This window comes from Taeniopygia guttata, chromosome 5, assembly GCF_048771995.1.
Source record: "Taeniopygia guttata chromosome 5, bTaeGut7.mat, whole genome shotgun sequence".
Lineage (NCBI taxonomy): Eukaryota > Metazoa > Chordata > Aves > Passeriformes > Estrildidae > Taeniopygia > Taeniopygia guttata.
The window spans coordinates 16,297,939-16,308,750 of NC_133030.1; the positions used below are offsets into that span (position 1 = coordinate 16,297,939).

At 40.6% G+C, this 10,812-nt stretch overlaps 1 long non-coding RNA gene across 3 annotated transcripts; it reads right to left on the reverse strand.

Annotated features, from left to right (window-relative positions):
• Window positions 1–5,464: 5,464 nt before the first annotated feature.
• LOC115495475 (uncharacterized) lies at window positions 5,465–10,682 on the reverse strand. 3 transcript variants are annotated; one of them, XR_003960687.4, is made up of 4 exons: window positions 10,377–10,682; window positions 9,076–9,339; window positions 7,832–8,046; window positions 5,465–5,777 (listed from the first exon to the last, which is right to left on the reverse strand). It is a non-coding gene; the product is annotated as an uncharacterized lncRNA (long non-coding RNA). The 3 variants fall into 3 exon arrangements; XR_003960688.4 differs by having other exon boundaries at window positions 7,416–8,046; XR_012056245.1 differs by having other exon boundaries at window positions 7,416–8,046; window positions 10,179–10,682.
• Window positions 10,683–10,812: the final 130 nt, after the last annotated feature.

Below are 10,812 nucleotides of genomic sequence, written 5' to 3' on the forward strand. Positions count from 1 at the left end.
AATGACACCACAGTATTGGCTAATTCTACCTATGATGCCATGCCTTCAAACTAAAACCTTCAAGCTGAAAGAGAGTGGGTTTAGATTAGGTATTAGGAAAAAGTTCTTTACTGTGAGGGTGGTGATGCACTGGCACAGGCTACCCAGAGAAGCTGTGGATGCCCCATCCCTGGAAATATTTAAGGCCAGGTGGGATAGAGCTCTGAGCTGCCTGGTCTGATGGAAAGTGTCTCGGCTCACTGCAGGAGGTTGGAGTTAGATGATCTTTAGGGTCCATTCCAACCCAAACCATTCTATGATTCTATGGTACCTAGTGTGACACAGTGAAGCAAGTATTCAAGATTATGTGTGTGTGTGTGGTGAAAGTATAGAGTGGTGTAACAACTCTTAGAAACCTCTAAATCAAATCAGTTTTAGCTACCTTGTCTTAACTAAATCTCAGGCCTTTCAGAAAAAAAAAATAAAATTGTGTATACGTCACCTACAAATGTTACTTCTACTAGAATATTGCATAGTCTTTTGGGAGAGCAGAAATTCATTTTCCAAGTCAGGAATCACATCATCAAGCATGATCTTGGTTTTGTGTTTAAATCAATGGAAGTTGTGCTCTTTTTTTTTTTTTTTTTTCACTGAAAGAATAGCATAAAAAGAACAAAACTATCTTTGCCTTATTCCACAAAAAACAGTGTATGGATCCACTTGCAGTATTCTGGCATCCCCAAAGAAACCTGTCTGCATAGTTAACCCATGGAAGGTACATATTAAAATACCACACTAATGAAAAGTTACATCTTCCAGCTATTCATTCTCTATTAGCAAGGGCATCCTATCCTCCATCATTAAAAACAGGTCCAACTCCTGGTCATTAAGTTATGATATAAAATTCCCACCTCCCATGTAATATTTAAAACCTTTAAAAATCCACAAGGTTTAAGCCAGAAAAGCCAGAATTTTTCTAAAACCTGGTAGCATTTGTGAGATTTAAAACCTGAATATAGATTAACTACATTTTCCTGAAGTAGCAGAGAATACACTGATCACCCCTGACCTCTCTCTTAGGTTGAGAGATACTTTAACAGTTTGTTCTAAGGACAGACAGAAGTGTACTTTTTTCATCTCTGAAAATATATGAAACATTCCCAACCTCTTAGTGAATTCCCTGGATATTTTTGAGGATGCACACAGCTTTCACTAAAGGGGGAAAGTACAGATTGGAAACAGATTTTTTTTTTTTTAAATAAATTGATTGCTATCACAAATCCTACAATTTGGAACAATCAGGCTAAAAATAATATTCTCAATTATACCACTTCTACATCCTTATTTTTTATAATATCATAGTTTCATGAGTTCTGCAGCCACTGCAGTTTTCTGAGGAAATGGACAGAAAGCCTGACAGCTGTAGAGGGCTTACACTGAAAGCATTTAAAGAATCCTTCTTTAATCTGATTTTGGTGGAAATTAAGCTTTACTCATGTTCTATTTGTACTGAAATTAACAGGGTTGATCTCAAGGATGACTAAAACATCCCTGGGAGCTTAGAATCTGAGGGACAGGAAAGGAAAAAGGGAAAAGGAAAAAGGGAAAAGGAAAAAGGGAAAAGGAAAAAGGAAAAAGGAAAAAGGAAAAAGGAAAAAGGAAAAAGGAAAAAGGAAAAAGGAAAAAGGAAAAAGGAAAAAGGAAAAAGGAAAAAGGAAAAAGGAAAAAGGAAAAAGGAAAAAGGGAGGAAAGGACTATCTGTTTCTGTGACTGTGTATCACAATAAAATTTGTTGAGAATCCATCCAACCCCTAAATAAATGGGGTTTCCAGCAAGCCCTGGAGTATTTTCAGCCACTGAAAATCAGGCCACATGGTGGGATGTGGTTAATACCAGAACTGGAGTATCTAGCTTACCACAGGCTTTACCATAATTATGAGATTGTTTCCAGAAAGTCCCTTTTAACACTAAGTTACTTTAGAAATACTAATAAAGTTTAAATTTTATTTCAGATATCAAAATTCAGAGAATTCACTAACCTTTTGGAGTTAGTGAATAACAGTCTTCCACTGCTACCCTTTTCCCCCTTTCTTAAATAAGCGTATAGGTTAAGGAAATTCAAATAAACCTGATAGATTATGCCACCAGATACAGTTTCAGTGCCCCAGCCCAAGGTGTTTAGGGTAAAAACAGACTAAGACCCTTGAACTCAATAGAAACCACAAATTTAAAATTAAAGAATAAATATTGTGTTGCACTCTCAGCTAAGTGCACACATGGAGATTAGAGAGGACTAATAGAGCATGACTGGCACTTTTGCAAACACAGGACTTCAAAGATAAATACACTGCCTACTAATGGCAAAAGGCAGACAGATGTGATGATAGAGGTAAAGCTTGCATTAAAAGCTTTTTTTTTTGTTTAACCCATGTTTAAAGTGGATATCCCTCTGTAATCATTAGCACTGGAAATGAATGTTTCAGACTGTTGTAGTAAGGGAAGATTTAAAAGAATCTGACACCAATATCTTCACTTGCTTTTAAAACTCTGAAATCATTAAATAACTTGACTGCTGTCTACTACTCTCCAATAGTGGTACATAAATCAGAATATTTTGATGCAAGACATCAGTTCTGGCCCCAAATTTGAGTCCTATGAGGGACTCAGTGCCTGCAGTCGTTAATGTGAAGGGAGTGTTGCCTTGACCAGATGATAAAACCTTGAAACTGTGAATATCTTAGAAAAATTTGTGCAGTCGTTTCCATGGGTAAATCCCTTAAAAGCTCAGAAAATGGTATCAATTTTAAGATATCATGGGAAGCAGTATTTGTTTCCATCTGTGCAAGTAAAGCAATCCCTTCAACATGGAGACCACATGCTTTGTTGGGTAGGCTGGGGAAAGTTGACTCTTCAGGGAGGACTTGCAGGGTGTCCATGTGTTCCTTTGGACAAGAAGTTTTGGGAAGAGGCTTAGATGGAGAGATGAATAGGGGCTGTTGTGACACAGGCCTTCCAGTTCCTTCATAATGAGACAACAGAGCCTGCCCTATTTCTAAAATGCAATTATATACCTGCAGCCTGAGGCACATAGAGTCTGATAACACTTTTACTACAAGGAACAACTGCAGAGCATTTTCAGATAGCCTGATAAAAGCTTTTACTTCATATATTTACTTAATATATTACACATTTTGGAGGAGGATATAAAATATGGAAGGATGCGAGAATTAGGCCAGAAGATAACATCAGCAAAGAAAATAAGGTCCAGAAGAACGGTTAGGAACAGAAGAATAAGGAACAGAAGAATAAGGAACAGAAGAACTTTTGCTGTCCTGATGTGCTTTATCACTCAGTTGGTCACTCATTTTCATCTCTAATATGTTCCATGACTGCAAACACTGCAGCAATTGCAGCAAACACCATAAAGAAAGGCAGCATTAGCTACCTTTCATCCAACATCAACACTAGAAAAGTAGGCAGCAAGTGGCTAACCAGTTCTAGAAAGTTCTTAGCTGCTGGTTCACAGGGCAGTTTTTTCACTTCTAAGTTGTATCAACAAGTTGGAATTTGACAGGCTTTTTATTTCCAGTGTTGTTGCTGCTCCATAATCTGGAAAAACTTCTCTGCTTCACAATCTATGGAAACCTTGGCTTAGTATTTCCCTATTTCACAGAACGAGTATGAACACTAACCACTGTCGGAATCTGCGGTATTGATGATTCTGAGATTGTAGAAAGTCTCTGTCTTTCAGCCCCGTTGCCAAAGAAGAAGCCATAATTCGTCTGTGCTATTTTCAAGGTTGTTTACTCTTGCTTATCTCTAACATGTTCTGCTGCCCTGCCACAGGTCTGCCCTGCAGGGCAGCGTGTGGGGCTCTGCCCCCAGTGGGATGTTACAAACATTAAATACCAGAAACTACCTGTGCTGTATTTACAATAATGTGCCAATATCTGTCACCTACGTTGAACAGTGTGCCCCCAGCCTAAACCAATAGAAAAATGCCAACACTACAGTGAAACATGGAAGGCATGAAGAAGGAGAAAAAGGACAAGACACACACAATTTCTTCCATCTTGTCCCCTTTGGACCCCTTATCTAGAATCCTGAAATTTTACTTTTGCACCCGTGCCACACTTAATTATTACTTATATCAAACACCCAGAGCGTGTAATTCATCCTGTAAGATTTAAAACTCCTTTTCCATGGACAGAAATCAGAGACAGTGTCTCTCAGGGCTCTGTACAGGGGGGTTCCTGATCCCCTGCCAGGGACCCAGACCTTCCAGGGCAACCAGAGGGAAGCTCCGGATTCCCACAAACCACCATAAAATATTTCATATTAAAACTGCCTTTAAGAAAAAGTGTCTGAATTATTATAATGTGATGATAATTTAGTTGCACAATTGATTTGATGCTGGGCTTCCAAAATTATTTCAAAGGTATTACTTTGCCTTTCATCCTGTTTCTCCAAAAACATATTCTTGAGAATAATTAGTCATAGAATTATGTGGCAATCTTGGTCTTCTTTCTCCATAAGGTTTTCTGTTTCCTTTGCTTCAAACTGTCCTTTCCCTGCTTCCCCTCCACCGACTCATGGCTCATGAATCGATCAGGTCAACCACATAACTTTTCATCCAAATCAGACACATTCAGTAAAATAACTAGTTAAGATACAAAAGCGAATATCTGTATAGAGCTAATCTTTTGAAATAAAACTTCAGCTATGCAACACAATGTTTTCCTGATCTGAGATACTCCAGGATACATAATTCCTTTTGAAAGAGTATGCATTATGATTTATTTCCATTCCTCTGCAGTACAGAGAAGCCTGTGTTTCCAGTTTCTAGACACACAGCTGTGCAGAGGCAAGAAAATTACAAACAATGCTCTTTCAAATATTCTCACCCAGCCTTATTTTTATGAATACTTTAGGATGTGAGGAAAAATATTTGCAATGCTGCATTAAACATATGTGAATTAACTAAGAATAAAGATCAGTGGTTAATAAAGTACAAAGGGTGACAGAAGCAGAGTGAAACAACTTTTAATCTGCTTTTATGTTCAACTAGGGTTTATGCAGATCAATGCAAACCTTGCAAATTCCCCTCTGGCACATCGTTTGTAGAAATCTCTCTTTAAAATTTCATCAAAGAAAGGAAAAGTTGGGATGGTGTCCCTTTCTGTAACAAAGTCACTGCTTGCCACAGATTATTTACACATCTTGCTCATAATACTACTTCTGAAGAGAAAGTGTTTCATCTCTGAGATAGACTAAATGTTTCCTGATGGCCAGGGTCCAAAACAACACAGGATGGAACAGAGCTTACAACCATATCCTCCCATTCTTGTAACATTCAAATTTCCTCAGCAAGTTTTTCAGGAATAAGATAATGTTAGGGTCCAGCAGGGACACCAACAATACTTTTGACTAAATACTGATCTTTTGTTCAGTGTGAGAAACAAAAACACATTCAGTCTAGAACTCATTGTTCCAATGAGCACACAGATATATTTTGGGTGTTTTGTTTTCAATTTCCAAAATTGTCAATATTGTCTACAGATGTTCACAAACATCAATGTTTCATTTCAGCACAATGGGATGAAACACTGGACATAAGGATGCTTCATGCTGGGATCAGTCTAGAAAGGCTGGGGAAATGGCTTCCAGACCAAAAGGCTCTTACTGCCCTCTGAATCAAACAGTCAGTCTTCAGCACTTCATTCCCCATGGAAGCACAGCAGGGGAAAATGACTCAGACAGGGAGGGACTGGGGAGTGTGATCCACTTCTCAAACAGCTCTGTGGGGCAGAAAAATGAAAGGCCATGAATCCTGGTTTAAATCCTCCATTCTCTTATTTTACAGAATGTGCACATTTAAGAATCAAAAGGGAAAGGAAGACTTTTGGCTTGTAGAATTCATGATAACATAAGGCAATGGCAGTTTTCATCCACAGTACTTAAAAAGCAGAACTGTAACTTTTACATCACACATAGGAAAGGGAGAAGCGTGCCTTGAACTTTAATCTCTTAAAAATACATCAGATTCCACCTCATCTTTCCCCATATAGCAGTTAATAAGCTTGTACTTTAACTCTGATTTGCAATCCAGCCCAAAAGGGGGGATAACTCTTCACAGAGCAGAAAAGAGTTGAGAAATTTCAACATTTAACACCAAGGAAAGACAGGCAGCAATGTTCAGCATGTACCACTGAATTGGCCACAGGATTTCATTGCTTTTTTCTTGTTGTGAACAATAGTGACCATTTCTATTTACTTCCAGCATGTCACTCTTCATGGGAATAGACCTGCATGTCATCCTTACCATACAGATATAGAATGGATTTATGCTGCAATGTAACAATTCCTTTCATTACATTCTATTATTGTCCTAGCAATTCCATTATTCCTAGCACTTGCTATTTTAATCTGCACTAAGCATTGCACTAACAATACCACAGAACCTTCTCTTTACACATCCACAATCTGAGCAAAAAGATAAATAGATTTAAAAAGCCAAGGCTGCCTTTTCTTCAAGGCAAGTCAGTCTACATTACTGACATATCATTTACTGCTTCACCTGTCAGCTACTGAATATCACGAGATATTCTGCAGATATGAAGCAAAATGTTTACTTTCTGTGGTGTTACTCTAAGTAATTCCTTAATTCTAAGTCATCAGCAAACTTTCTCACATAATTTTGTACCCCCATTCGGGAATTTTATGATAACATTGAAATACATAGGCCAGGTACAAATTCCTAGGAAATACCACTGCTGAATCCCCCTGCCATTAGTCCAAAGTTTATAAAAAATAATAGTAAATAGACTTACCCAAACCCTTAAACATCACAAGAATAAGCCCCCCATGCTGACTGCCCCTTTTTGCCCATCAATAACTGGGTGATAATCATGTGCATACAGGTATGACAAGAAAGGAGCTGGTATAATTTTAAAAGACAGACATTTTTAAAAATTACTACCACAATCTTGTAAATATTGGTGGATGTTTAGCCTCTGCCAAATATTTAGATGCTACTTGTCTGCTTTTTGATGAGAGGGGCATTTATAAACTGTAGAAAAGTTGAAAAAAATAAGTAATAAAATATTGATTTGCATGAGAAATCACATGAAAACTGCATCAGGAATCAAGTGCCCCATTCTCCTTTAATGAGACCTTTATATTATTCCTTGTTGCCTGTGAGATTTGTGTGATATATATGCACTGTATGCCTGTTACCACAAGCCTTTTCATTCTACTTCTAAGAAATATTTCCATTAATGGAAATGGGAGGGCAAAAAAATGCTGTGATACACTTCCTGCTGCAACCACAGGAAAAACTTCCTGTTTTTCTTGCTGTTTGTTACTATCTCATTTTCAATGCACCCTCTCTTCAGTCAAAAGTACCAAAATTGCTCAAAATAACTTACATGTCTTACCTCCTTCTTACACAAAGTATCTCTCCTCTTCTGCCCTCTTTTTGTGACTTTTTCATGTGGCTTCAAGTCTGAAATTATCCTCGTGTCCTGTACCAGTATTAATACTATTCTACGCCTTCAGAACAGTTCTCCCTCAACTTGACTCTATACTTCCAAATATATTATGGGTCTCACCTCAGTTCTAACTCTAATTCTCAGTTCCCTCTTATTTTGGAGGGAACATCATGCCTGTTTCTCTGAACATATGTCCTTCTGTGTTTCTAAAGGAAAATTTTCAGGCATGATTTGCTCTGATGAAGCCAGGTTTGGCCATCACCAATCACCTCCTAATCTTCCATGTGCCTTAGCATAGTTTAAGCATTTCCACTGTCAGAGGGGTCATTGACACAGCCCCAGAGAGCTGGGGATGTACCTACCCAGAGGTTTTCCACCCTTCACTTAAAAGAGTTTCCAGCCTGACATGAAACAACCGTGTAAGTATCTGGAGAGAAAAAAATAAGTAGCACAACTAACTAAGCTATGGTATATATCAGGTTGTGATTGAGAGAGGGTCAAAACAACCCTGAAACAGTCAAAGCCATGATGGAAACCTTCTCCACTCCAAGCAGCAGGCTTGACAACAGTATGGGGCCTGTGAGAAGAAAACAAAAATTATCATCTTCCAGCTGTTGTTTATTTGTTTCTGAAGTTACAAAGCCATAGAATTAAAAAAAAAACTCAAAACCTTACACATTCTTTCAAATCCATATTGACCCTCCTCCAGCATAAAACAAATATCCCTTGTCCTATGACTACCTGCACGTGTAAAAAATCCCTCTCCAGATTTTCTGTAGGTAAATCTAGGTACCTGAAGGTATGCTAAAATCTCCATGGAGCCTTCTCTTCTCCAGGCTGAGCAATCCCAGCCATTTTAGAGGAGACAGCTAGCTGGAAAACAGTTGCAGCTCCAGGAAAACCAACTCACAGCTGCCCTGATCCTCAGCTGTCCCACCCTCTGCTTGGACATGAACACATGTGTACCACACCAACCCTTTGCACACCTGCACTGCAGTGGCCATGTGTGCTTGTTGAAAATGACACAAATTTTCTAATCAGTATTTTTATTAATTGTTTTAATCAGTCTAATCAGTATATTAATTATGAGCAGCATGCTAGTCTTAAATCACTTTTAGCCAGCACGTGACCCTGATATGCTTCATTAAACAAGGCCTGGGATAGAGTGAAGGATTGTTGAAACTCACAGAACCAGAAAATAAGCTGAGTTGGACAGGACCCACCGGGATCATGGAGTTCAACTCCTGGCCCTGCACAGCACCAAACCCAGGAGTCATACCATGTGCCTGAGAGCATTGTCCAAATGCTTCTTGAACTCCGCCAGGCTCAGTGCTGTGACCAGAAGAACTGCATTTATAGACTACACAGATGATTTGCAGAAATCAGAGCATAAAGAAAATGTAACAAAGACTCAGTATATGTGTGTTGGAAAGTCCCTAATGGAGGAAAAAGATACTAACTAAAAAGACTAAAAATATGGACTAATTAGCATGAGCAGTGAAAAATCAATACCCAAAAGAGGATAGAATACTAATGAAGGATTTGTCTTGCTGAACACAGAGTAGATTGCACATGAGATTCATTCTCCTGTCCATGCCAAACCCACCTGGATACCATGGGGAGCTTTTTCACAGGCCTTGCTAAAGTCACAGTAAATGGTTCTCACTGCTCTTACCTTGTCCCACGAGGACACGCCCCTCCTCCAGGCAAGGCTCCTGTTGGTCCCACCACATCTTATCCTCGCAGATGATGGATATCACCTTGTCCTTCTCCTACCTCCAAGCCACCTTCTGGCAGCTGTCTGAGAAGGGCAGGCTCTCCTTGGAAACTTGTGGGAAGGCTCCAGTACAGGCACTGCGTCTGGTTCCTCCTACAAAGCAGGAAGGGGTAAACAGGAGGCCACAAAAGCAGACAGAAGCTTTGTTCTTCATAGGAACAGAGAGTGAGGGCACACTTGGTGCGTTGTTGAGGGGACCCCACAGGATGAGGAGGCTCCTGAGGGGAGATGGGGAACGGTCCCTGTGCCCAAGGGACAGCCTTCCATGAAAATGAGCCCCAGGAGAGGGGCCCTCAGCCCCCATCAACCTCCCCCTTCTCCCACATCTGGGCACAGACTAGAGAGGAACGCTAAGCCACCACAAAACTCTGCTTCTGCAGTGAACTGTAGTGTAGGAAAATGGTTTTCTAATCTGGAGCAGTATCTCCATGAGAGAAAGGGAAAGCTCCAAGTGGTGTCAGCCCTATTGCTTTAACAGCTTTGTAACCACAGATGTCACCATAGAAAGCTTACATCCCCATTTTATTTTCACCTGCAGAAGCTGCAGTTTCAACCACCACTTTGCCCTCATTATAATTAACCCTCAGCCCCGCGGCGGTTTTGAGTTTCTTCCCTTGGCTTAGCAAATCCCTCAATAATTTATTTTTATCTCTGATTTGCTTAAACTATTGCAATAGCTTATTTAAAAAAAAAACAAACAAACCAAACCTTACCTTGTGCATACTTATCTTGTAAATCAGAATAACAGAAATACAATGCACAGTGTTAAAAGATTTTCAGTGATTTGTACATGTTAGTACATTTCTTTAAATATGAGTATAGGCTTACAGTATTGGAACATCATAAGAGGTTACAAGTAGAATTTACGCTCATTCCAGAAGTCACTATTTCGTACGAAGCGCAGTGCATTTTCTGTAACAGCCAGTGCTTACCTGTCCACTAAAAATAAATTGTACTTTTTGAGCCCTTTTAGTGATGAATAACTGCCTAATGCCCAGAGAAAACAATAGCCAAAACCCCGCCAGGTACCGCACTTCTAAACTGAGAATGGAAATCCACAGATCAAACCCCAAGCTTACGCCAAGCATTAACAAACACGAAGGTAAAATATAGAATATTATTTCCTTAACTGATAAATCTGCACTGGGGCCAAGACTTTTCCTCTAAGGGGACGGGAAAACCAGGTCTGAACGCAGCTAAAGCTCAAACGAGCGCAAAGAATTAGGAACGAGAAGGAGCATCCCTGGGGAAGGATGAACACATTTTCACCCTCCCACGCGGCAGCTCACGACCGGACACGGAGCAGTGCCCGGTGTAGCAAAGAGCTGTACAGAGGATGCCGCGGGAGACGAGGAGCGAGATGTCACCGGGGCACGGAGCGCAGGGCGGAGCAGCCGCAGCCGCTGCCGCCCTCACGCCGCGCCCGCCCCGCCCCGCGGGGCCGCCACGTTCCCCGCTCGGCGGCGCGCGCGTCACGGCGGGGCGGGGCCCGCGCCGCCCAATCGGGGCGCTCCGCGACGGCTGCCGCGGGTCGGCGCCGGCCAATGGGCGCCCGCCGCGGGGCGG